This window comes from Mastigoproctus giganteus, chromosome 3 (genome assembly GCF_048544385.1).
Source record: "Mastigoproctus giganteus isolate SK-2022 chromosome 3, ASM4854438v1, whole genome shotgun sequence".
NCBI classification, from domain to species: Eukaryota; Metazoa; Arthropoda; class Arachnida; order Uropygi; family Thelyphonidae; genus Mastigoproctus; species Mastigoproctus giganteus.
This window is the reverse complement of record NC_143577.1, coordinates 102,830,445-102,856,729: the sequence shown is the minus strand read 5'-3', so window position 1 is coordinate 102,856,729 and position 26,285 is coordinate 102,830,445. Positions and strand designations below refer to the sequence as shown.

General features: G+C 37.6%; 1 protein-coding gene across 1 annotated transcript in view; it reads left to right on the top strand.

Moving 5' to 3' along the window:
* Positions 1–16,861: 16,861 nt before the first annotated feature.
* Positions 16,862–26,285, top strand: part of LOC150088194 (uncharacterized) — a 147,251-nt gene continuing 137,827 nt past the window's right edge. Inside the window, exon 1 of the mRNA XM_090370067.1 lies at positions 16,862–17,008. The gene's annotated coding sequence lies outside the window, so the exon portion shown is untranslated. The remainder of the gene's footprint in view (positions 17,009–26,285) is intronic.

Below are 26,285 nucleotides of genomic sequence, written 5' to 3'. Positions count from 1 at the left end.
ATATGCTCTGAGAATCTTCAGAAGGATTATCCATAGGGAATAAGTTATCAAGAATTTGGTTGATAGAGTCTGTCCAGCCAGAGGTTTCATGAGTCTCAGTGGTAAGGACATCAGAGGTAAATGTTCTCTCCCGAGCTATCTTGTACATAAGGCGCCATGGGTTTTTGCTGTTGGATTCTTTTACAAAGATAGTCCAGGTTTCTCTTTTTCTCGTTGCAATTGCTTTACAGAAGGCATTTTTTTTTGCAATGTAGTCATTATATAATAGCATAACGTCGTCAGCAGGCCAGTTGCAGTGTCGCTGATAGAACCGTCGAGCTTGGTGAACTGATTTGCGAAGAGTAGTAAGGTCCTGGGACCACCAGGAGCGGACTTTAGAGCGGATGGTCTTTTTCTTTGCTGATTTATAGGAGGCTTTTATAAGAGATTGTTGGATAATTTGGGCTAGATTTTCTGCAGAAGTTAAGCTGAAGCTGTCTGGAGGGTTTGATGGAAAGTCATTAGTGATGGAGGCATCAAAAGAGTACCAGTCAACAGTTTTTGTGCAGAATCAGGCGAAGTCTGGTGTTCCAGGTGAGTTGCGGCTGTTAGGCGCATCGACAGAGATGTGGAACACAATGGCTCTGTGATCACTGAGTGTCCAATCTAGAATTGTAACCCAGTCACTGATGCATGAATTTAAGTCACTGCTGGTGAGTGTAACGTCAATATTCGACTCCCCAGTTGAGCTGCAATAGGTGGAGAGCTGGCCTGGTCGATTATGGACTGCTAGGTTGTGACTTATAATAAAGTCCTCAAGAAAAAGACCTCGGGCATCAGAAACAGCACTGAACCAGAAATGGGACTTTGCATTGACATCCAAAGTAATCAGGATGTTCCTAGAGCCAAGGAAGTTAAGTGCAAACTCCAAGAAGTTTAATGAATCGTTGAAGTCTGCAGAAGGGGGACAGTAGATTGACAGAAGATAAAAGGAGAGAGATGAGAATGTGATTTGCACACAAGTTGCCAGTTTGTTACAGAGACCATGAACAACAACAACAACATCTAAATCTCTGTTTAAAATGATGATGCATGTTTTAGGGTCTTGGGGCACAGGTTGTACCACTCGAGCATAAATGGAATAGCCCATAATCTTGGAGATAGGCCCAAACTGACCCTTCAAGAAGTATGGCTCCTGTATAGAGATCACATCCACGGCATTTTGCTCTGCAGCCAGCCGAATCTCATCCGCGACGATTCACGACCTATGTCCATTTATTTGAAAAACTTTAAGTTTAAGGTTTTGTGGAGTGCTGGGGAAAGAATGAGAGTGAACATCATCAGGAGATGTTTTATTCTGATTCACCTGAAATGCAGAGTTGTTCGGTTTACTCTCCATCAGCAGTTCTGAGCCGTATCATTTCCAGGGCACGTTGGTATTCAGGGCAGGTTGTATCTCTCACCGAGTGCTGTGAAGCCCTCTTGCGCCTCTTACAGTTAATGCAGACAGGCTGTTCCTCTTTGTGTGGACACTCTGCAATGACGTGCCTACTACGGGCACAGTGACTACAGGTTGGAGAGCTGTGAGTGCAATGTTGTGTGGTGTGCCTGTAGCCTAGGCAAAGAAAGCATTTGGTTACTATCGTAAATGCTTTAAACTTATGGGAGCCACAGCTAAGGAACACCTGAACACGGGATAGTACTTCTTTATAAATCTTTGGTGCAAAGCTGATCACCATATGATTAGTCGACGATGAGTTTGATTTGGTGTTGAACCGGAATGTAGTGCCCTCTAAGTAAAGGTCCTCTAAGAAGTCCTCATTTGCATAGTTTTTGGGAAAGCCATAGAATATAATGGCAGGATCTGATATTTTTGGAGCAGAAGTGGCGACGCCAGCAGCAGAGAGTGACTCAGTGGAGGAGATAGTATTGAGATCTTGCTTGGATGCGGTTTCCACGATGACTCCGCAATTTCTTATCGCTTTTGAGCATTTTGGATACAAATTCCTTCACCTCATGGCTAGTTTTCAGTTCGCTGGTGTCACTGGCTCTCAGGAGAAGGACATTCTGTGGTGGTTGGGTTTTGGGACCAAGTTGAAGACTGTTTGGAGCCAAGGATGTGGAAGGTTTGTTGGAACCAGAAGAAAGTGGGGAGATGCCCTTCCTCAGAGCTTCTGCAAATGATGGAGTGGGATCTGGGATATACGAAGATGTAGGTGGGTTTATAGTGAAAGTGTCAAAGACTTTTTTGAGGATGATCGCTCTGGATCGTAGCTTATCGTTGATGGCGCGTAGCTTCTCATTGTCGATTAGCAGCTCCGTGGCAATTATCTCCAGACTTGACCACAGGTCGTGGATGAAGTTCGCTGCTGTTTCTGTGAATCCGTTTGCATTACAATTAATAAAAGATATCAGTTCTTTATGCAGCTTAGAGATGATTTGGTGACGCTGTGGAGCATTCTCAAGACTCTTATTTTCTGCAATTCCAGAATAGGAAGGAATCCCCAGTCTGGAGGAAGAACTGAGTCCAGAAGCAAATGTGCGGTCCAAAACAGATGCCGCAATAGAAGTAGCTGGAGGGGTATCCTTGGAAGCAACAAGGTTGATACCAGGAGAGTCAGCATCAGGGTGTCCAGGAGGACTTTCCACTGCCTCTAAAGACTTTAGCTTAACTTGTTCATCTGCAGAAGCAGCAGTCTCACACTGGGACAAAAGGAGCTTCAGTTTCTTCTTGCTCTTATTCTTTTTTTTCTTATGTGAAGGGTGGGGAGTCCTCCGTGGCGCCTTAGGCGGAAGAGAAGGAAAATTTTCAGATTGATAGCTCCTCTTCATCCTCACCGGATGAAGAGGAGCTGTCATTATTTGCACAATCAATATAAATCAAACTGAATCAATAATAATTCTATAAGTCTAGTTCTGGGCTGTATCTTGTCTAAAAAACTCCACACATATTCCGAAAAATCGTCTGCTTATTTTCTGTAAACACTCAGTTAATGGCACAAACGAGTTATTTTATTTTCCTCTTTTTTACGTCGAGAAGGCAGTATCCGGTGAAGAGAAGAAGCAAGGAGTAATAGTCTTGAAGCAATTAGTCAGGTTAGCAGCCAGCACAGGCCAGTCTCGTAAGCCAGACTGGTGCAAGAAATAGATCAGAATTGTAAAATTTGCACATTTGAAGTGTTTAACTGACGGCAAACACACGTTGTGTGTTTGCCGTCAGTGAAGGTCAGTAAATGCGAAAGTATAGATTCGGGCCTTCAAACAAGCAAAGATGGTAAATATGAATACTGTATATGTAAGACACAGATCATGAAAAAAATCATAATTACCTAAAAGTTTAGGGACACAATCTTCCACAGGAGGTGCACAGTATAATCAGTCAGGTCACTATACAAAAAAGTTGGTCTAACTCGCATAATAAAAAACCAAATATTTAGAGAACTGGCAATATTTAATCCACAAATCATTCAAGAAAAATCGGTCGATGAATCTGTGAAACATGTCACAGATACCTTAATACAAGCAGCCGAACAAACCATACCCACAACTTCAAATCGTTTTCCATTGCACCCAAAATCCTGGTTGCAATGGAAAACAAAGACTGAATGAGAACAAGAAGACAACAAAAGAAAGCTTGGAATAAGTTCAGGAGATATCCTACAATGGATGATCCCCTAAAATATAAACAAGCACGAAAACTATCTAAGTCTACCTGAAAACAAGCCAAAAAAAATTTCTGGATCTAGTTGACTTCTTCAATTAGAACAACAAATACAGATAATATGGAATAAAATATGAAAAATGAATGGGAAATATGAAAATCAACCATCCATAGTATTACGATGGAATGGAGAAAGCATTACTGAACCATCGGAGATAGCTAATATATTAGGAGAAACTTTTGCCAAAGTGTTGTCAAAACCATCAAACAATCGTCAAAAGAATTTTTGACCTATAATGAGAAACTGAAAAAAAAATTAATTTTTAGACCAAAAAGATCAAACCCTGTAATCAACCAATTACATTGCAAGAATTACATGAAGCAGTATCACAAAAAAAATGCACTTGGACCAGACAATATACACTATGATATGCTTAAACATCTAAAGCAAAAAGAAGTATAAAACTGTCTTAAACTGTTCAATCACATTTTTCTAGAATATGAATATCCTGAACTGTGGCATCATGCAATACTATTAGCATTCCAAAAACCCCATAAAGATCAGAACAACCCAAACAACTATCGACTGATAGCCCTCACTAGCTGCTTAAGCCCAAATAACTATTGACTGATAGCCCTCACTAGCTGCTTAAGCAGAGTTCTAGAGAAGAGAATCAACAAAAGATTAGTCTGGTGTTTAGAGACAACCAACTGGTTCAACAGTGTGCAGTTTAGGTTTAGTAATAGATCCACATTAGATCACTTTGCACAAATAGAAGCAGACATAAGAGATGCGGCGCCTCCGTAGCCAGGTGGGAAGGAGCAGCAGTGCATAGCACACGCTTCTTGATTAGACCGGGGTTCGAGCCCGTCACCACCAAATAAGGAGGATGCGGAATGGTCAGGGAATGACCACTGCATATCTCGGAGCAATATGGCCTTAGTTGCTAATGCTCCTAAAAACTAAAATAACAACAACAACAATAAGAGATGCATTTATAACCTCAAAACATATGGTTGCCATATTTTTTGATACAGAAAAGGCCTATGACATAGCATGGAGATACAGTATCCTACAAGGCATCCATGATAAGTCTCAGAGGACATTTACCTCTATCCATCCAAAATTTCATGAAAAATAAAACATTTCAGGTCAAATTACAGAACACCATGTCAAAATCATATAAACAAGAAGGAATTCCCCAAGGGTCTGTCCTAATACCATACTATTCATCATAAAAATAAATAACATCACAAAACAACTGCCACCCACAGTGTCACGTGCACTATATGTTGATGACTTCAGTATTTCTTATCACGCTCAAAATATTGGAACAATAGAAAGGCAACTACAATGCACAATCAACAATATCAGTAATTGGGCCCAGAAAAACGGATTAGAATTTCACAACAAAAAACAGTCTGCATACATTTCTGTAGAAAATGAAAGTTACACCCCGACTCTGAACTAATGCTACAAGGTTACATAATACCAGTTAAACAAAGTGTAAAATTTATTGGACTCATTCTAGACAAGTTGACCTTCGTAGAACATATAAAACAGTTACGAATAAAATGTAAAATGTAAACAACTCAATATTCTTATTCTTAACAATAGTATCTCAGGGAGCAGACTGTTATACTCTGCTCAACCTTTACAAAGCACTAGTAAGGTCAAAAATAGATTATGGAGCACCCGTTTATGCATCAGCGAAAAAGAGCACCATCAAATAGTTAGACCCAATCCACCATAATCTGCAACAAATAGCAACAGAAGCTTTCCGTTGCTGTTCGTCGCCTACATACAGTCTCCATACAAAGGCTAATGAACCACCACTGTTCCTCTGGAGACAACAGTTGGCACTACTATATGCATACAAGATAAGACCCATAAGAGAACATCCCTATCCCCACCAAAATGGGAAAATATATATAGGTACCGTAAAAGTGCAAACCAACCTCTAGACATCAGACTACAAGAGCTACTGATGACACTTGATCTCAAAATAGATAATGTTGCAAATCTAGGACATATAATACCACCATATATGAACCACCCCCACAGCTTGTGAACTCTTCACGCAAAACTGGAATTAAAATATTTTATCAGACATCAGCTTTCAACAACTACATGCAGTATATAGAATGCAATATCCCAACCACATACCAATATACCAATATATACAGACAGATCAAAATCAGAGAAGGAGCATCAGCAGTTTTCCCAGACATTAAACTGTCACGCCAACTCCCAAAAGAGTGCAGTGTCTACACTGCAGAATTAGTGGCAGTTCAGATACCACTTAAGAACTGTAACATACTCTGATTCATTAAGTGTAATCCAAGCCATACAAAACACAAACAATATAACCTATCCAATACTGTGGCAAATTAAACAGATACTAACAGACATTAACAAAAGAAAAACAGGAAATGCTTTTTTGCTGGATACCAGGACACCAAGGGATAAAAAAGAAATGAAGAAGCTGACAGAATTGCAAAATCAATAACTAACCTCCAGAAACAATCTTTACCAGTTCCACATAAGGACCACAAGCCAATCATTCAAAACCACTGTGTAACACAATGGCAAAAACAAATATTGAATACATTATATGAAATAATAAAACCAACAGTTGAGCACTGGAAAATGAGCACAAGGAAATCAAGAAGAGAAGAAGTTGTTCTCACCAAATTACGGATAGGACATACACATTTCACACGTGGTTATCTACTGCATGTGTAAGAACACCCAAGATGCCAAGCATGCAATAATCTCCAAACAATTAAACATATACTGACAGAATCTCCAACATATGAAAATGATCGACAATGCATTTTTTCATCATTATATAAAGAAAACCAAAACATTACCCTCAAAGACATTTTGGGTGACAAGGAACACATATCAGACATTTTTAGATTCCTGCAACCAATCAACATCTACCATCTACTTAATAAGAATATATACACATATATTCTTAAATACACATATAACCACAGAAAATATTTAACTTCCATACATTCGAACAAGATTTCCACACAGAGAATATAATATAATAAATGAACTGGTGCACTAAGATCTCCACTGTAAATGCACCAATAAACACAAACAACAACAACAACAACACTCAGGGTAGTGGAGAATGAAAAAGACCTGGGGGGTAATTGTGCAGTCAGATATGAAATTTTCTGAGCAGTGCAGACAGGCTGCAAGAGTAGCTCATGGGATCTTGTCATTGAGATATAGGGATAAGGAAGTGATTATCCCCTTGTATAAGGCAATGGTCAGGCCACACCTCTGGTAAGTAATCATCCACCCACTGGCTAAAGGCAAATTTCTGCACATCTATTCTACAACTGCCTTTCCTCAATTTGAATTTATGCCCTCTGAGGTGCACAATCCGAACAGGAGGAAGAATCCCATCAGCACTGAGCTTGCTCAATCTATTCAAGGCCTTATTATTATTATTATTAGCCATATGGTGCAAGGAAGCCTGAGGCTTATGCTGCACCAGCCAAAAAAAAGAATTACCCCTGAGAGAGAAAGAGAGAAGTAGAAGAAGAACGATGATACCCAGCTCGGGACCCCTGGGTGTGCCAAGCCCATACTCACCAGATGGGAGTCCCTGGGGAAATTTAGCACCTCATCAGAGCACCTTCCAGTTGCCTAGTCTCCAGACTGCAATTTGCAGAGCAATGAGGCCTCCAGACCTGCATACAGGTCTGGAGGCCTCATCTTTCCTCCATTTGAGGAAAGATGTAGAGCAACTAGAACGAGTATAGAGAAGGGCAATGAGATTAGTGAGTGGAACAAAGGGTTCCTGTTACCAAGAAAAGTTTTAAGTCCTGCAAACTGCAGAGTCTGGAGACTAAGCACTTGTGAGGTGATCTAATTGAGGTGTATAAGACCTTGAATGGTTTGTGCAAGCTCAATGCTGATGGGATTCCTCCTCTTTTTCAGATTCTGCACCCGAGGGGGTATAAATTCAAATTGAGGAAAGACAGTTGTAGAATAGATGTGCAGAAATTTGCCTTTAGCCAGCGGGTGGTTGATTGCTGGAACAAACTTCCATCTGTCGTTATGGAAGTTGACAGCTTAAATAAAATCAAGGCTGAACTAGACAAACTTTTGGAGTGAATGGATGGGTGAAACAGGAAGGGTTTTTTTTTTTTTTTTTCGGCTGATGGTATATAAGCTTGCTTTCTTGCATCATATGCCTCTACTAATGCTAATTCAGGTACATTTTATTCATTATACATTTGTAATAAATTAAAATCTATTATAATTCACGTAGAGTAGAGCCTACCCTTCTTATTTGTCTGCAGCTTCCCAAAGATGATGATGACCATTATGGTATATCTTTTAATTTTTTGATTATGTTAATGTACTTTATTATTCTAATACATGCTCACCTTTATATGTGTCAAATTTTATCCTCATGCCAAATTTTGGCTTTATCCTTCTTGTATATTAATATATATCCAACCACTAATTTATACTTGATTGCTCCAATTTAATTATTTCATGTAATTCACCTTTAATTTTGGAATTAGATATTATTTCCCATTCCGTACACTTTTATTTCCTTATTTTTTTCATATTGCAGATGCCCATCTTGCTTTTCTATTATCTTCTAGGTTTGACAACAGGGAGGTTGAAAGTTAATGCAGGATCCCATGCAAAGTACACGATGGGCCCTCCCCATCTTTGTATATGCATTTGTATGTGCATCCATATAGAGATGTGAAGATTAAAAAATAAGTTTACTCTAACATAATAAATAAATAAGATTAAAAAATTCATCATTTATTATTTTTTAAGTTTGTAGATTTTTTTGCATATTATTAAAAATAAATTTACTTATTTAAAAATGTAATATTAAGTTCTTGGCTAGGTCACTTGAAGAATTTCAGGTATTGTTGACCACCAATCTCCCTGTCCCCCTCTCACTGGGCCTGCTCAGCAGTCTATGTAATGAACACTCAGTGGCATAACTATGCAGCCTAATGCCCGAAACAAAAAAATTTTAGTAAAAATGTAAGTTTTTTAGTTACGTTTATGATAAAATTTACTATGTCTACGAACAATAATTTTTTTCACACAAAGCATGTTTATTGTTAGCTAGTTGCACAGCACAAGCAAAACTGCAACAAACAGAGGTAAAACGGTATTAGCATAGCTCCTAAAATTTTTAACGATTTTTTAATTTTACCAAAACAAATATTTTCAGTGGGCTCACACTAAACTTTGCATTGGGGCCCACTTTTTCTAGTTACGACACTATGAACACTGCACCATTTCTCCAATGGATTCTTAAATTAACATAATATATTTTATTTTATATTCTTCTTTTTCTTCTTCTTCTTATTATTATTAGCTATATGGTGCAAGGAAGCCTGAGGCTTATGGTGCACCAGCCAAAAAAAAAAAAAATTCTTTAATACCCCAAGAGAGAGAGAGAGAGAGAGAGAGAGAGAGAGAGAGTAGAAAGGAATCACCAAGAAAGAGAAGAATGATGATATCCAGCTCAGGACCCTGGGTGTGCCAAGCCCATACTCACCAGATGTGAGCCAGCTGTTGTTCTAATTTCCAAATTCCTATGTTTTACTTCAAACTATCAAATCATCCATATAGTTCTTGTCACATTAAATATGTATTTTTTTTCTTTCCATTTATATTGCTTTCTCTCTTTATATATATATATATATTTATATATATATATGTACACAAGTATATATTATATAATTAATAAAAATAGGTTGTAGTGATACACGGAAAGTCCAAAAAGAACAAAAAAATAATAATAATATCTTAGAACGGAATGTGGATCTGCGACATTACTAGTAACAGTAGAAATGCCCAGCAACCACAATGAAATATAGGAAAATAGATTAGATAAGTGTATGGGTAGGGGTGCTGACCTGACAGGTGTGACAACAATGGAAAAAATTAAAAGAGCCTGAAAAATAAAAGCAGATTACATAACAGATTTATATAATTAAATTAAATTAAAATATATATGTGGTACTTAATGCTGTATGTCCTAAGATTTTAACTACGTCATCAAGGACTGGCAGCCAAAACCAAAGGAAGCACAACAAGCAAGGTCTCTGTTTCTCTTATGATGTATACATGGCAGAAAGAAAAGGAGAGAGCAGACATATACATCATAGCCAACCCGACAGAAAATAAATAAAAAAAAACTAAACCAATATAATACTAAATTAATAAAAGTAAAATGCAAAATTATGCTAAAATTAAAACCAAATGATTCTAGTTAAAGAAAAAATGAAATGAAAAAATGAAACATAGCAAACAATCCTACGGGAAATTTAACAAAAAAACATAATTTCAGGACGAGAGAAAATAGTCAGGAAATGACAATTTACTGACGAACTGAGGGAAGCAAAAGCAACAAGGCTGTAACGGAGACCAGAGAAATAAGCCAATAGTTCCCAGTGAATTTATAACAACTAAAGTAACCCCAAGTGTGGGGGAGGGAGAAGGTGTAAATTGGTCACAGTGAGCCGTACCTGTGTGATGGGAAAGCAGGCAATTAAACAAATGAGGCAAATGAACCAGCAGAGGGGAGAGATCTAGCCTAACAAAGTAGCATTGAAAAGACCCTAAACTTTTTGTTTTAGAAGAAAAAAGGAGTGATATCAAAAAAATAGATCTCGAATATTGCTTTCAGCCAGCCTAATCACACACGAGATATAAGATGTAGAGTTTAAGAACAGCAGAAAGTAAATGGAAGAAGAAGGAGTATGTGTAGTGCTCGGGCAGTCCAGGGTTGCATAACCTGTACCAAAAGTAGGTCCCTGGACATGCTTTGTGTTTAAGTCAGTAATGGTGTTGTTATTACAAATATGAGACTGAACAATGTCTAAAAAGAACAATAAAAATAATAAATAAGAGCAAATAATTAGCAATACAATAGAAGGGTACAGTTTACTGTGGCCAATTTACACCTTCTACCCCCCCCCCACACACACTCGGGGTTACTTTAGTTGCTATAAATTTGCTAGGAATTTATAACAACTAAAGTAACACTGAGTTGTTATAAATTCACTGGGAACTATTGGCTTACTTCTTTGGTCTCCATTACAGCCTTTTTGCTTCCCTCGGTTTGTCAGTAAGTTGTCATTTCCTGACTATTTTCTTTCGTCCTGAAATTACTTTTTTTTTTGTTAAATTTCACATGGGATTGTTTGCTATCTTTCATTTTCTCATTTCAAATTGGACTGATGAGCATAATAGGTTACAGATAAGTACAGTTAATGCAATTATTACCTATGATTTTAATTTGAGGGACCTAAACTGCACAGGTTTTAAGAATAAAATTAAAAATAACAAAGATCTGTAAGGTGAAGAGATCTGTTAAGTCATCATCATCAGCCATTTTCAATCATTTGGTTTTAATTTTAGCCATTTTCAATCATTTGGTTTTAATTTTAGCGTAATTTTACTTTTTATTAATTAAGTATTATATTGATTTAGTTTTTCTATTCCTTTTCTGTCTGGTCAGCTACGATGTATATGTCTGCTTGCTTTTTCCATCTGCCACGTATACATCATAAGAGAAACAGAGACTTTACTTATTGCTGTGCTTCCTTTGGTTTTGGCAGCCGGCCCTTGATGATAAAGTTAAAATCTTAGGACATACAGCATTAAGTACTAGTTATATATTTTCATTTAATTTAATTATATAAATTTGTTATATAATCTGCCTTTATTTTTCAGGCATTTTTAATTTTTTCCATTGTTGCCACACCTGTCAGATCAGCACCCCTACCCATACACTTATCTAATCTGTTTTCCTAGGGGCTCACATCTGGTGAGTATGGGCTTGGTACACTTAGGGTCCTGAGCTGGATATCATCATTCTTCTCTTTCTTGGTGATTCCTCTCTCTCCCTCTCTCTCAGGGTAACTCAGGAATTTTTTTTTGGCTGGTGCAGCATAAGCTTCAGGCTTCCTTACGCCATATGGCTAATAATATATTTATTTATATATATTTATATTTAGCAGAGAGAGAGACAGAGTATTAAATAATTTGAATACTACAAAAAAGATATTAAATGAAATACAAGAAGATTATCGTAATTGCCTAAAGAGTAGGGTGTCCATATGTCCCGGTTTTCTGGGATTCGTCCTGGTTTATGTGAAACTGTTCTGGTGTCCTGAAAGCTTTTTTCGGGAAGTTTAAATTTCCCGGTTTCTTGTTATAAACATTTTTGTACAAATGTATTTCTGCCCATTAAAAAAATAGTAGCATTTTTACAAATGTATTTGTGCACCAAAAAAAGTAGCATTTTTACAAATATATTTGTGCACAATCAAAAAATAGTAGCAGAGCAAAAAATATGTCGTCAGTTTGTGTTCAGTGCAAGTGGTTTGATCAGTTTATAGATAAAGATAAGTGAAATTTTTTGTAACAGATTTTTAATTAGTTTGAGCTGCATAATATTTAAAAAAAGCCTAAACGTAAATGTGTTTTCAATGAGGACTTCCAGAAAGAATGGAGTTTTATAAAAAAGGGAAGACACGAAAATGAGGCTGAATGCAGAATGTGCTCATGTTTTATCAACATAAGTCACAGTGGGAGATGTGATATCAAAGATCACGTTTATCTAAAAAGCACGCAATCAAATTTCGAGCAACTGCATCATCATCATCATCCAAATTGGAACACTTCTTTGTCAAAGAAAATTCAAATGAACATGACAAGGTAGCCATTGCTGAACTTACGATGCTGTATCATATAAAAGATGTCAGTAGTACTGAATTATTTGGAATTTCCACCAATGCAAACAACCAAAAATCGGAGAAAGTATTTCCATTGTTATTGCATTATTTCAATGAGAAAAATGGTATGTAAGTTAAACTTCTTAAGATGAATTGTTTACCCAGTGAGACATCAGAAACTATCGCCAACTACATTCTTACTTATCTGAAGGAAAATAATATCCCCAAAGAAAAGTGTATTGCGTTCGGAGCTGACAATACAAATGTTAATTTTAGAAGAATCAACAGAAGAGGCTAATACAACATATTTTCTCGACTCCAAAATTTGGTTAATTCCAATATCAAGGATGTCCGACGTCTAGCGCACATATTTCATAATTCTGCTCAATTGGGAGCAGGAAGACTAGCAGTTGATGTGGAATTGGTAGTTATAAAAATATTTTCTTACTTTCACACTTATACTGTTCGAACGGAACATTTAAAACAATTTTGTGCCACAGTTGATATATTAGCATTAGTATTAGTAATGGCCGCATGGTGCAAGAAAGCCTATGGCTTATGCTGCACCAGCCAAAAAAAAAAAAAAAAAACCAGGAATAAAACAATGATAAAAGAAAAATAATAAATAATAATAATTAATCTCTTTTCTTTTGCAGCAAAACTATGATTGCATTATTCCACTCCCTAGGTGCCACACCTTTTCTAATGTATTTAGTGAAGAGTCTTGCCAGTTTTTGTGTCATGTCTCTTCCTCCCAATTTTAACAAGTCTACAGTAACTTCATCTTACTCCGGAGCTTTCTGATTCTTCATTTTCTTCAACGCATGTTCTACCTCGTCAGGAAGGATATCAGGTATGTTGTATGTGTTACTAATTTGCGATCCATCTTCCACACTGCTGGCATCATTCCCTCGCTCCTTGTATAACTCTTTATAGTAGTCTTCTGCTATTTGAATTATGACTTCTCTGTTGTTCATAAGTACACCATCACTATTTTTCAGTTTCAGTATAATTTGTCTTTCTGTATTACTGCTGATTTAAATCCTTTGTTTTCCCTTAATGCTTGTTCTACTTTTCTTGTGTTAAATTTTCTTATGTCCTGTCTGAGTCTCTTTCTAATGGCTTTGCATAACTCAGTATACTCAATTTTCTCTCTGTCAGTGTTTTTCTTGGTTCTTCATTTGTCATCTTCGGTTCATCATGACAAGTGTTTCTCGATTGATTTTTTCTTCTTTGGATTTCTTTTTACCTATAGGTTTCTTGGGCTTTATCACTTTCAGAAAGTTGTAATATTCCTCGTCGATATCTTGGTCCTGAACAGTCTGCAGAAGCTCAAACTTGTTCATAAGTTCCAGTACATACTGCTTTTTCTTCTCTTCTGTTATCTCAAAGATCTTTGTATTATTTCCTCGAGTCAGTTTTTTCCTTTCTTTTCTTACATCTATATCAAGTGTTCATCTTACTATTCTGTGATTACTTCCAACATTTACCTTGTTCAGGACAGTAACATCATTCACAATATATCTTCTGTTAGTGAGGATGATCAGATTCATGTGGAACTGCTGAAACAACTAGACTACAGCAACATCCAACAACTAACGAAATGGTTCAATCAAATCTACAACAACAACGACATTCCATCCAAATGGCTCCAATCCATCTTCGTGGCCCTACCAAAAAAGGCTACCAGCCGAAAATGCGAAGACTTTAGGCTGATCAGTCTAATGAGCCAGGTGCTAAAAGTCTTCCTCAAGGTGATTCAGCAAAGGATAAGATATAAGTGCGAAAATGCACTAGGAAACACACAGTTCGGATTCTGCAGGGGACTAGGCACCAGAGAAGCAATTTTCTGTTTACAAATATTGCTACAAAGGTGCTATGAACATCAAAAAGATGTGTATATATGTTTTATTGATTACGAGAAAGCCTTCGATTCAGTAGACCACGACCGTCTAATTGACCGACTGAGAAAACTTGGGCTTGAAAACAACGATATCAACTTTATTACAACTCTCTACTGGAATCAAACAGCCCGGCTTTGCTATGACAAAGACTTGACAGACCCAATTCCAATAAAAAAAGGTGTCCGGCAAGGCTGCCCATTATCTCCCATTCTTTTTAACATCTATTCGGAAATGGTCTTCGACCAAACACTGGCTGACAAGAACATCGGCATAAAAGTTAACGGACACTACATCAATAACTTAAGATATGCCGACGACACAGCACTAATAGCGGATTCAGAACAAGATTTACAGACCATCTTGAACGAAGTGGACATAGAAAGCCAAGCATGGGGGCTACAAATCAACAAAAAGAAAACAAAGGTGATGAAGGTCAGCAGGACTGCAAGCAAAATCACAATCAAACTAAACAATGAAAAATTAGAGCAAATACACCGCTTCAAGTATCTCGGAGTACTCATTGATGACCAGCTGAACCATGAGGCCGAAATCAAAAGCAGAATTGAACAAGCCAGGCAGGCATTCACCAAGTGGAAAACCCTCCTCACCGACAGAAGCTTGAACATCATGCTAAAATTATGCACATTGAAATGCTACATCTGGCCAATACTGCTCTACGGTGCAGAAACCTGGACTCTAACATCAGCCACTACAAAAAAGCTCCACGCCTTCGAAATGTGGCTCTACCGAAGAATGCTGAAAATCCCACGGACAGCCAGGATAACCAACGTACAGGTCCTGCAGGACATGCACACAGAACGGGACCTGCTCAAAACCATCATCAGCAGGAAATGCAAATACCTAGGTCACATTGCTAGGAACCAACAAAAATATCACCTACTACCACTCATCCTGGAGGGAAAGATCGAAGGCAAGAAACGTCCAGGCAAACCGAAAATGGTATGGCTAGATAATATCAACACCTGGCTTCACATGACAACAGCACAAATTCTACACGCAGCGCTAGACAGAGAACAATATCAAATTGAAGTCGCAGACACCATTCGGCATCATTAAAGAAGAAGAAGAAGAAGTGAGGATGAAGTTGATTTCATTAGTTGTTAATCCATTTGGGCTCTTCCATGTCCACTTTCTGTTCACCCTTTTCTTGAAAAAAGTGTTCATTACTGACATTCCTCTAAATTCTGCAAATTCCACAAGTTTTTCACCTCTTTCATTTCTTTCACCAATTCCAAAATTTCCTATAGTTCCCCTTTTGCACTGTTTTGTCTCTTTCCAACTTTAGCATTGAAGTCCCCCATAATGATAATGTAGTGAGTTTTCTGTTCATCTAGATTTCTAGAAGATTCTCAATTTCGGTGTACATTTCTTCAACCTCTTCATCATCATGACTCGATGTTGGTGCATAAATCATTATAACCTTTAGCTTATACCTCTTAGAAATCCTGAGTAGTAGTCTTGTTGACACCCTTGGTGATGTACTTTTGAATTCCAAAATGTTGTTTTTAATATCTTTATGGACCAGAAAGCCAACTCCACCTTCAATCCTTTCATTGCATCTGTTAAGTGCGGTGTGCTAAATATATTAATAAAAAATAGTTTTCATATTTATTGCATAAATTTTGTTGTTAAAATTTAAAAATTGTATTATGTTTTTGTTAATTCTACATTTTGAAAATTAAAACGAAAAAAAAATTCTTTTTTTATTAAAACAAAATTCTGCACATTTTTTTCCCAGGGATTCCACCCCCCGAATGACAACGCTATAAAGTGTCCCGGTTTTGTGTTCTTCTAATATGGACACCCTACTAAAGAGGGACTTCAACAGATGAAAAATTTTTCACATTTCCAGTTTGTTAAATACACCATTTTATTTTTATCACTGGAAGAATAAATAATTGCTCCATTAAAGTGTAAAATTACAAAGGATTCGTTTTTTGACAGAAGTTTTCAAAATTCTGAAATGTCGAAATTCATTTTATAGGAATAGAACCCCGGTTGTATATATTTCTGTGCATCATATTTCTCTGACAACAGTACTGTAATCACCAACTTGTACATTTTTTTCTTTCTTTTTTTTTCTCCGACTCAACTTTTAACAAGCCAGACAAATTATACTGTAGGCGATAAGAGCTACGAAAATTTTCGTGAGTAAAAGCAGAAAACTTTAAAATCGCCTTTGAATGTACTGCAGCTAAATCCACTCGCTGATATCTGCGTGTGGCTTATGTCTGTCATCCCTTAGTAGATCACGAAGTTCGTGTTAAATCTAGTAGATGCTTTATGCCACATCAAATATACCCAAATATACCATACACACACACACACACACACGGAGACGCTGTTCCGTAATATTGCAGATGTAAAGTGCCCGGAAAATGAAGCTTGCTGAAACTAAGAGATAGATAAATAAATAAATAATAAATTTTCTGTTTATACTCCAGAACAGCGGAATAGGGTTCGTGGAAGTTCCTTTTACTTCTTCTAGCCAATGTCTCAACTTGGTTTCTTGGAAATCTGAAAGACAACAAAACGGATGCCGGATGCGGATATAAACTGGGCGGCATGAGTCTGACAAGAGACACGTTTATATTTCATAGTGTTATTGCATTTTTCACTTGTCTCTTCTGTGTGGCCTCTTCGACGTTTACTTAGCAAAAGCACAGCACGTGAAGCAAAAAATTATCCTTAGGTGAGAGTAGATTTGTTAGTTTAAAAGCTGATCAGTCATCCTCTGCGCTCTTGCTATAAAAATTGCCGTTATTACCGATTAAGTGGGTAAAGGTTCCTGAGCATGCTTGCGTTTCAGGTAATCTTTTGCTTTAGCTTGTGGCCTAACTATTGATTCTAATCTATTATTCTGACGGAGGAGAAGCGTCTGTGTCGCTCACACTGTTGCTGGTGTCTGTGCTTTTATTAATTAGAAAAAATTAAAAATAATGTTTTAATACTTTTAACTTTTTTATTTTTAATTTCAATTTGTCCATCTCTATGCTGGGAATTTAAACTTGCTAGTCGGAGATTGCTTGTTGCCCCCCCCCCGCAGTATGTAAGAGATTTCTGATATGTTCGGTAAGACGGAATTAAGGGTTTTTTATACATATAATGGTCCGATGAAACAGGTCCCCGACCATATATAAGTTGAGACCCCTTTAATATATATATATATATATATATATATATATATTGCACATACACCCTCTCTCTCTCTCTCTCTCTCTCTCTCTCTCTCTCTCTCTCTCTCTCTCTCTCTCGGGGTAATTCAGAAATTTTTTTTTTTTGGCTGGTGCAGCATAAGCCTCAGGCTTCCTTGCACCATATAGCTAATAATAATAATAATAATAATATAAATACAAATACTACATAGGCTTTTATTATTATTATTATTAGCTACATGGTGCAAGAAAGCCTGAGGCTTATGCTGCATCAGCCAAAAAAAAAAAAAAAAATTCCCGAGTTACCCTGAGAGAGAGTGTGTGTGTGTGTGTGTGTGTGTGTGTGTGTGTGTGTGTGTCAAAAGTAGTAGGGAAACACCAAGAAAGAGAAGAATGATGATATCCAGCTCAGGACCCTGGGTGTGCCAAGCCAATACTCACCAGATGTGAGCCCCTGGAGTTAATTTTATATTGAAAATAATAATTCCTTGATAAAAATGTAAAATAAGAGGTCAAAAATATTATTTGGTTTTTTACTTGAAAAATAAATTTCTAATATAAACAATTTTAGTAGAAACTTTTAACTTATTTATTGTACGATAAAAAGATAGAAGAATGAAATTTAAACACTTTAACAAGTTAAGTTTAAATATGCTTCTATATTACAGTTTTCTTCGCTTATTATTATTATTATTAGAAAATTTTATCACTACTTTAGAAAATATTTACACTGAAAACGAGGCCTCCAGCCATGGCCGGTTTGGCCGTAGCGTTAACGAGGCCCTATGGGCTTACGTCATCTGGTGAGTATGGACTTGGCACGCCCAGGGTTGTTGTTGTTATTATTTAGGAGCATTAGCAACTAAGGCCATATTGCTCCGGGAATATGCGGTGGTCATTCCCTGACCTTTCCGTATCCTCCGTATTTGGTGGTGACGGGCTCGAACCCCGGTCTAATCAAGCAGCGTGTGCTACACACTGCTGCTCCTTCCCACCTGGCTACGGATGCGCCCACGCCCAGGGTTCTGAACTGGATATCATCATTCTTCTTTCTTGGTGATTCCCTTCTACTCTCTCTCGGCGCCCCCGTGGGCAGGAGCAGCAGTGCGTAGCACACGCTTCTTGATTAGACCGGGGTTCGAGCCCGTGACCACCAAATATGGAGGATACGGAAAGATCAGGGAATGACCACCGCATATCCCCGGAGCAATATGGCCTTAGTTGCTAATGCCCCTAAAAAAAAAATAACAAATAACAAACAACTCTCTCTCTCTCTCTCTCTCTCTCTCTCTCTCTCTCTCTCTCTCTCTCTCTCTCTCTCTCTCTGAGAAAATGCATGCTAAATTTAAAACTAAAAAGTATGTAGAAGTATGGCAGGATGTGTAACAAACAAGACTATCTAAAGATATAAATTTAGCATGCATTTTCTCTTTTTTCGGCTATCTTTTTCCTTTTGGCATTTGTGTAACTTGCACTTCCAGCTTCACATTTATAGGTATACTGTACTGGATATAATCTGCATCCTTTGCTGCTGCTTTGCGCGCTCTGGTGCATCTGTCATATCCAACTTATTTTTATTTTCCCACTATTTCTCCTAGTTTTAACCCAATGGTTTTATATCTATTTACATACAATATATATATATATACACACACACACTGTAGTTAATGTTATTAATTTTAATTTTCTGTGCTTATAGCAGCGATATTTCGCCACTATCCTGAATAAAATAATAAAAGGGTAGGGCTTCATATCATGAAATGCACGTGTGTGTGTGTGTGTGTGTGTGTGTGTGTGTGTGTGTGTGTGTGTGTGTGTGTGTGTGTGTGTGTGTGTGTGTGTGTGTGTGTGTGTAGAGATGTGAACAATATATGAATATATAGATAGTATGAATCAGAGCTGAAATACTCAATATGTTCTACGTTGATAATAATATTAGTAAATTAATAAGAGGAGTTTACCTCAATATAGTACGTGGAACACTTCCGTATGATACCCTCCAGAAATTAAAACGGAAAAAACGAAAAAATCGACAACTTACCGGTACATTAAAGTAAAATATAAATAATTAAAGTAAAATATAAATAATTAAATAATCAATTTAACACAATTCAAAATCAATTCAAAACAATTAAAATTCAAATTAACGCAATTAAAAGAATCTAACGAAAATATTCAAAACGATTTTCCTTCCTGAAGCTGACAATGCTTTTCGGCCGACTGTCGTGATCACAGGAATGAAAATTCCTGTAAACTCCTCTTATTAATTTACTAATATATGAATATATGTATTTTCTTGTTTACAGCGACACTGAAGATACCTTCACAATCAGCTGTATGTCTGGATTGTGAAAGTATATGTATTTTGAAGTGGCGAAACCCATGTTTAGTCTCTAGAGCAAAGTTTCCGGCATTCCCCTCATACTACTATTTCAACCCATGCACGGTACTAAGTACTATAGGTTTTGATACATTTCGTGTTTGGGGTTTCCATAAAAAAAAAAAAAAAAAATATTTCCCACTGTAACAAGAGAATATATACTGTATACTGTTCACATCCACACACCCCTTTCTACTTAAATTTATTGTGTGCACACACATATATGTGCTTCCGTATTTCATGATATGAACCCATCGAATCAATATATGTTTGTGAGCAAATTTTTTCACGCATGAAATCAATTATTCATCATATCTTCATTCCATATTAAAAAATTTTTCAACCAAATTTTGAACAATTATCTACAAATATCCAGCCTCAATCACCTCATTAAATGTTAAGTTTTGTTTGGTAAATGTTATTGTATATTGTACAGTACTTAATAAAAATTTCGAATATTTTTAATTTTAGGTGTATCATTATTTATTTATTCATATTAATATTGAAAAGCAATGATCCTTTTCAGGTTTTAAAATTTTCTAAAGTGAGCATTTAAAAGCAAAAGTAAGGTATTTAAAAAAAAAAAAAAAAACTAAAGTACTTTTTTTTACAAAACAAAAGTGTCATCTTTTTATAATTTTAATAAAAGTATAAAAAAGAAATCACTGGCATAGATTTGTTGCACATAAAAGTATTGGGAATTTGTATTTTTTATATACAGGGTGATTCACTACCAGTGCGACAAACTTGCAGGAGGTGTAGGAGGCACAAAGACGAATCGGAATCACATAGCATTGCAGGGTCCGAAATGCCTTCGTCATGCGGTAGAGGACGTTGAACGGCAGGTCGCGTGAACAGCGATCCCGCTGGAAGTCAACATTTGCGAACCGTTTCTGTTGAAGAAACCAAGTAGCAAAAGTCCTCCGAAGTGGATAATCCGCAGACTCCAATGATTGGACGCGTTGCAGATGGTATGAACTCATTTGGTTTGTTGACAGTATCCTCCATACAGTGGATTGGGAAATACCCAATCGTTGGCCTATCGCTCGAGTACTCGTACTCGGATTGCCTTCTGCAAGACGTAGGACATTCTCCTCATTGTCTGGCGTCCTCGTCGTTCGCTCTCGATTCATGGTACCTCTCGTGAAACAACCAGTCTCACGTAACCTTCTCATGATACGATTAAAATCTTATGATGAGGAGCACCCCTGTGCGGGAAACGTTCCTGGTACAAGCGCAGAGCGGCGCGCCCGTTACAGTCCGCAGCTCCATACGCGAGGTGCATGTCGGCCAGTTCAACGTTTGAATACTCGTCCATCCTACTGCCTCGGGAACCGGTTCGCAAATGCTGACTTCCAGCGGGATCGCTGTTCACGAGACCTCCCGTTCAACGTCCTCTACCGCATGACGAAGGCATTTCGGACCCTGCAATGCTATGTGATTCCGATTCGTCTTTGTGCCCCCTACACCTCCTGCAAGTTTGTCGCACTGGTAGTGAATCACCCTGTATAGCCAGAAAATAAAAAACGGTAACATGAAAATATAAATTTCCTTTTACGTGTAACAAGATACGGAAAATGTAATACTGATTTTTCTCAAATCACTCAGTGCAGCCCGCGAAACAAACCTAACTTTGAATATAGCCCCCTGTACAAGGTTGGACACCACTGCTTTAGAGTAAGGCCGAGTAGGAACTGCCCTAGGGGCACTGTGGTTTAGAGGACACCAACACGCCAAAGCCCCCCAAAAAATATGTATATTTCATGTGTCAACATGTTGAAGACAAACAATATTAATTTCAAAATTAAAACTTTTAGGAATTATTTTTTCATATTCTTTGCACCACGCTCTTCGCATTCCTTGAATTTAGTAATAAATGGCGCAGCAAGTTGTTGTGTTGAAGCCGTGTCGTTTTTTGATATTATACAAAATCTTTACACTTTTTTCTCGTCATCTCCCCAAAGGTGCAAAGGTGCAATATGTTAAAGGATTAACATATTGCTTTAAAAGCAATATGTTAATCCTTTAAAAGCACTTAGTGATACCAGATGGGCCAGTCATCTGGAAGCACTAAAACCATTGAGATACCGACTGAAAGAAATAATTGAAGCTTTAGAAAGTTTTTTGAATACGCAACAACCAACGTAACATCAACAACAGCAAAAAATAAATCTGAAGCAAGCTCTTTATTAAAGAACTACATGTACCCAGAGGCGGATTTAACGGCGGGCGCGCGCCCTGGGCCCCGACTTCTGAGGGGCCCACGCAAAACCCTAACTTTATACACAAAACCCCAACAAATTAGTTGAACTAATATGTTGAGTTATTAGTTCAAAACTTTGTGATTATTATTATGCTATTATTAATTATATTATACATATATTCAAATTTTATTGGAAATAAAACATTAATAGTACATAATATTTTTTATTTATTTAAAAAAATGGTTAACATGTATTTTTATTTTCCCTGTCTCTCTCTTTTTTTTAAGGGGCCCAATATTTTCTTATGTGCCCGGGGCCTCAACCGATCTTAATCCGCTACTGCATGGACCCAGCGTAACATACGCTATCTTTCTGATTATGGCGTAATTAGTAGTAGTAGTAGTGGCACTTGATGCAAGAAAGCAAGTGTAGGAGCTTATGCAGCATCAGCCAAAAAAAAAAAAAAAAAAAATCACACCATTCCCTCCAAATGCCTGTCCAGTTCCTCCTTAAATTTATTTAACCTATCAACTTCCACAACGACAGATGGAAGTTTGTTCCAGCAATTAACCACCCGCTGGCTAAAGGCAAATTTTCGCACATCTATTCTACATCTGTCCTTTCTTAATTTGAACTTATGTCCCCGTAGGTTCGTATTCTGAACAAGTGGGAGGATCCCATCAGAATTCAGCGTGCTCAACCCATTCAAGGCCTTATAGACCTCAATCAGATCACCGCGCAGGTGCCTAGTCTCCAGCCACTGCAATTTGCAGAACTTAAGCCTCTCTTGGTAAGAGAATCCCTTCATTCCCCTCACCAATCGTGTTGCTCTTCTCTGTACACGCTCAAGCAAATCTACATCCTTCCTAAAATGAGGCCTCCAGACCTGTACGCAGTACTCAAGGCGTGGCCTGACCATTGCCTTATACAGAGGGACAATCACCTCCTTTTCCCTGCTAGCAAAATTCCTATATATCATTGACAAAACCCAATGACCCGCCCTAGCAGCCTGTCTGCACTGCTCAGAAAACTTCATATCTGACTGCACAATTATTCCCAATTATTCCTCATAGTTTAATATATATCCTTCAATCTTCGCATTCTTGTTTAGAGATGATATAATTCTACATCAGCACCCTGTGGAATATATTTATATGTCTCTATTTGCAGGTGGTTCCCCATCTTCTCCAAAAAATATTGCAGCAACCTCGGTTTTGGATGTAGCTGCATTATATCGTCTCTTAAGCATCTCGTCCAATTGTTGAATTCTTTGGCCAAAACCCTTGGTTTGATTGTTTTTCAAGCCGTTTTGTTGTTGCGTCAGCAGAATCGAAAATATAAAGTTGGCCATATCCTGGATTATTTGACTCGTTTGGATATAGCGGTGAGACCAAATAGTACATCTGGCCTCGTATTCTAAAACAGTATGACCATTTCCAGGCGATGAATTTGTGGGGGGTGGTAAATGTTGTTTTCTTATTGTATCTTCTTTTTTTGTATTAATTTATATTTATTTATTTATTATATTTATATATCCCCTTATAAACCCCTCCCACTTTGACACCTGACTTGTTTTAATTACAGAAAATCCCAGACTCAAGGGGACCCCAAATATATTAGGTATTCTTCCACTGGACTGGCTGAGTTTCGGAATGACAGACACACACACATGAATGTAGAATGATACAATGTTTATTAACATATCATACATAAAAACTTGCAATAATATCTAACTGATTATAATATTTGGTTGGAAACTTGTTATCTTTCTAACTTTTAAATGTGTATATATCTTGATCTCAAACCAATTATTTCACCAACAATTATCCAATTCTAATACATATTCTTATACATTATATCATGGTGTCTCTTCATGTTTTTACATGGGCTTCGATAGGGCGTAGTATTCACCTCATACAATCCGTCTCACTCTACTCCTAAACAGTCTGTATAATGGAACAACAAACTACCAGTCCATGAACTGGCTAACAAAATCTTTAAGAGTTCGTTTCTCAAACTTGTAAGGAAAGTACATTTATTCAATCAAACATTTTCTTGTAGCCAGGTTAACAGTAAACATTAATCAACTCAATTAAATAGTACCCTTCTGATCAATTAGTCCACAACTCCTTAATAGTTCACCTGTTAATCAACTCCTACTCCAATCAGATATACTCACATTAATTCAACTTTCATAATAAATTAAAGTTCAACCTTTAACTTCACACTAGTTAGAAAACCTTTACTCAATCGTAACAATTCTTAGTTAATTATTACCTCTTTTCTTTCTATCAAACTTTAATATATAGGACTTCACTTCCAATTACAGATTACTTACGCCTTAATTATATTACACTTATATACATATATTCATCACTTAGACATCCCTCCTTAACTATATAGCATTCTCCTATAGTCCTTCCCTTATTAATATAGGTACATTTATTCTCAGTAAACTTCCTAACACTTACGTGATTGTCTGGACTTTTCTCCCTGCTCGGATTCCTTTCCTATCTGCCCTTCGTGTACTGGAATGCGGAAGGCGCCCGTCCGGGATCACGGTAATCTTTCTGATGTTTTCCCACAGGGTACTGCGCGGCTGGATTTAAATCTGGATCCTATATTCCTTTCTAGTCGGCATTTTTTTCTTCCGTGGACTGAGGTGCTTTCCTAGTAGGCCAGTCGTTCGACTGCTCATTTGATTATTCTTTGCCTAAAGAATTCTCAGAGTGTGTTTCTCTTTTCTCCTTCCATACTGCTTCAATGTCTACAGGTGAACATTCCTTCCTATTGTAGTCGTACGCAGAGTTCTTATCACAACTTCCATCTACCCCAGGACTTAGACCACGACTCCAACTTAGACCACGACTTTCCTTCCTAAGAAAAACTCCTCGAATCTCCTCAGTATCAATTTTTTTCAGACCCTTCTCTACGTTCTCTCAAAAATCCCTCCGCTTTTTTCCTGGCCAATCGTTGACTTCCACATCCTTTCCTTCGTGATTCTTATTCGTCTCCTTTCATTTCCGTGGGCGTGTTTTTTCATCCTTTTTGTGTCCGAACTTCCGTTGGTCTGGAAATTTCTGGCAATTTCGAGAAAAATAAACGTAAGTTCCGGTCAACTAAGCAAGTTTCAGGCCTTCTTTGTGACCTCACATTCACATCCATTACTACCTCGCCCACACCTGCTAGAGTCGCACCGTGAAATCTTTAAGAGGGCCACTCCCGCACTCAGTGCCCTTTCTATAGAGTATATGCTCCTGTCTTAAGTGGGATTTGTTTCGGTCTATTATACTTTTACTTACTCGCTTAAGGAATCCTTTACAACCGAGATATAACTAACTGGGAGTGTCTGGAATAACCTTCGAATTCCAGTGTTTCCCAACCCATGATATTTGAGCTGAAAACTAACTATTTACACTACAATTAATTCTCCCAATATTTAACAAAACTTTATTAAATTATTGTAAGGATGGGTCCTTACAAATTAATCTCTGCGCCCATCGATGCGACCGCCATTGCTGAGTTGTACTCTCGTATATGTTCTCTGTAGTTATTTGCTTCACGTGTATCTCCTGTAAGCAGCTCCCGTAATAGAGTAGCAAGTAAAACCTTTCCATCATGACGGCATTTAGTGCATTTATTCGCTGTGTTTAACTCATTACCCCAATATCTTGCACTGCTATACCCACAGTTTTAACACATACATCGATAAGCCAAAACATTATGACCACCTAGCTAATATGATGTTGGTCCTCCACGTGCAGCCAAAACAGCTCGTACCCGGCGAGGCATGGACGCTACAAGATTTCTAAATATGTCTTGTGGTATCTGGTACCAAGGGTAACCAGCAGATCCTTTAACTCCTGTAAGGTCCGTGGTTGAGACGCCGCGGATCGGAGTTGCTGTTCCAACACAAAACACAGATGCTCGATGGGATTGTTGTCTGGGGAATTTGGAGGCCAGGGCAAAACCTGGAAGTCTTCCTCATGTTCCGCGAACCAGTCTCGAACAATCCGGTCGGTGTGGCATGGCGCATTATCCTGCTGAAAGACGGGACCGCCAAAGGGAAAGACCGTTGCCATGAAAAAGTGTTCCTGCTCAGCAATAATGTTTAGGTATATATTTTTTTTATTTATTTATTTACATAAATACATAAACAGAAACACCCTCTATTTACAATCATTCGAACCTGTGTGAGAAACTCCAGCAGAAAATGGAGCTGTCTTACAA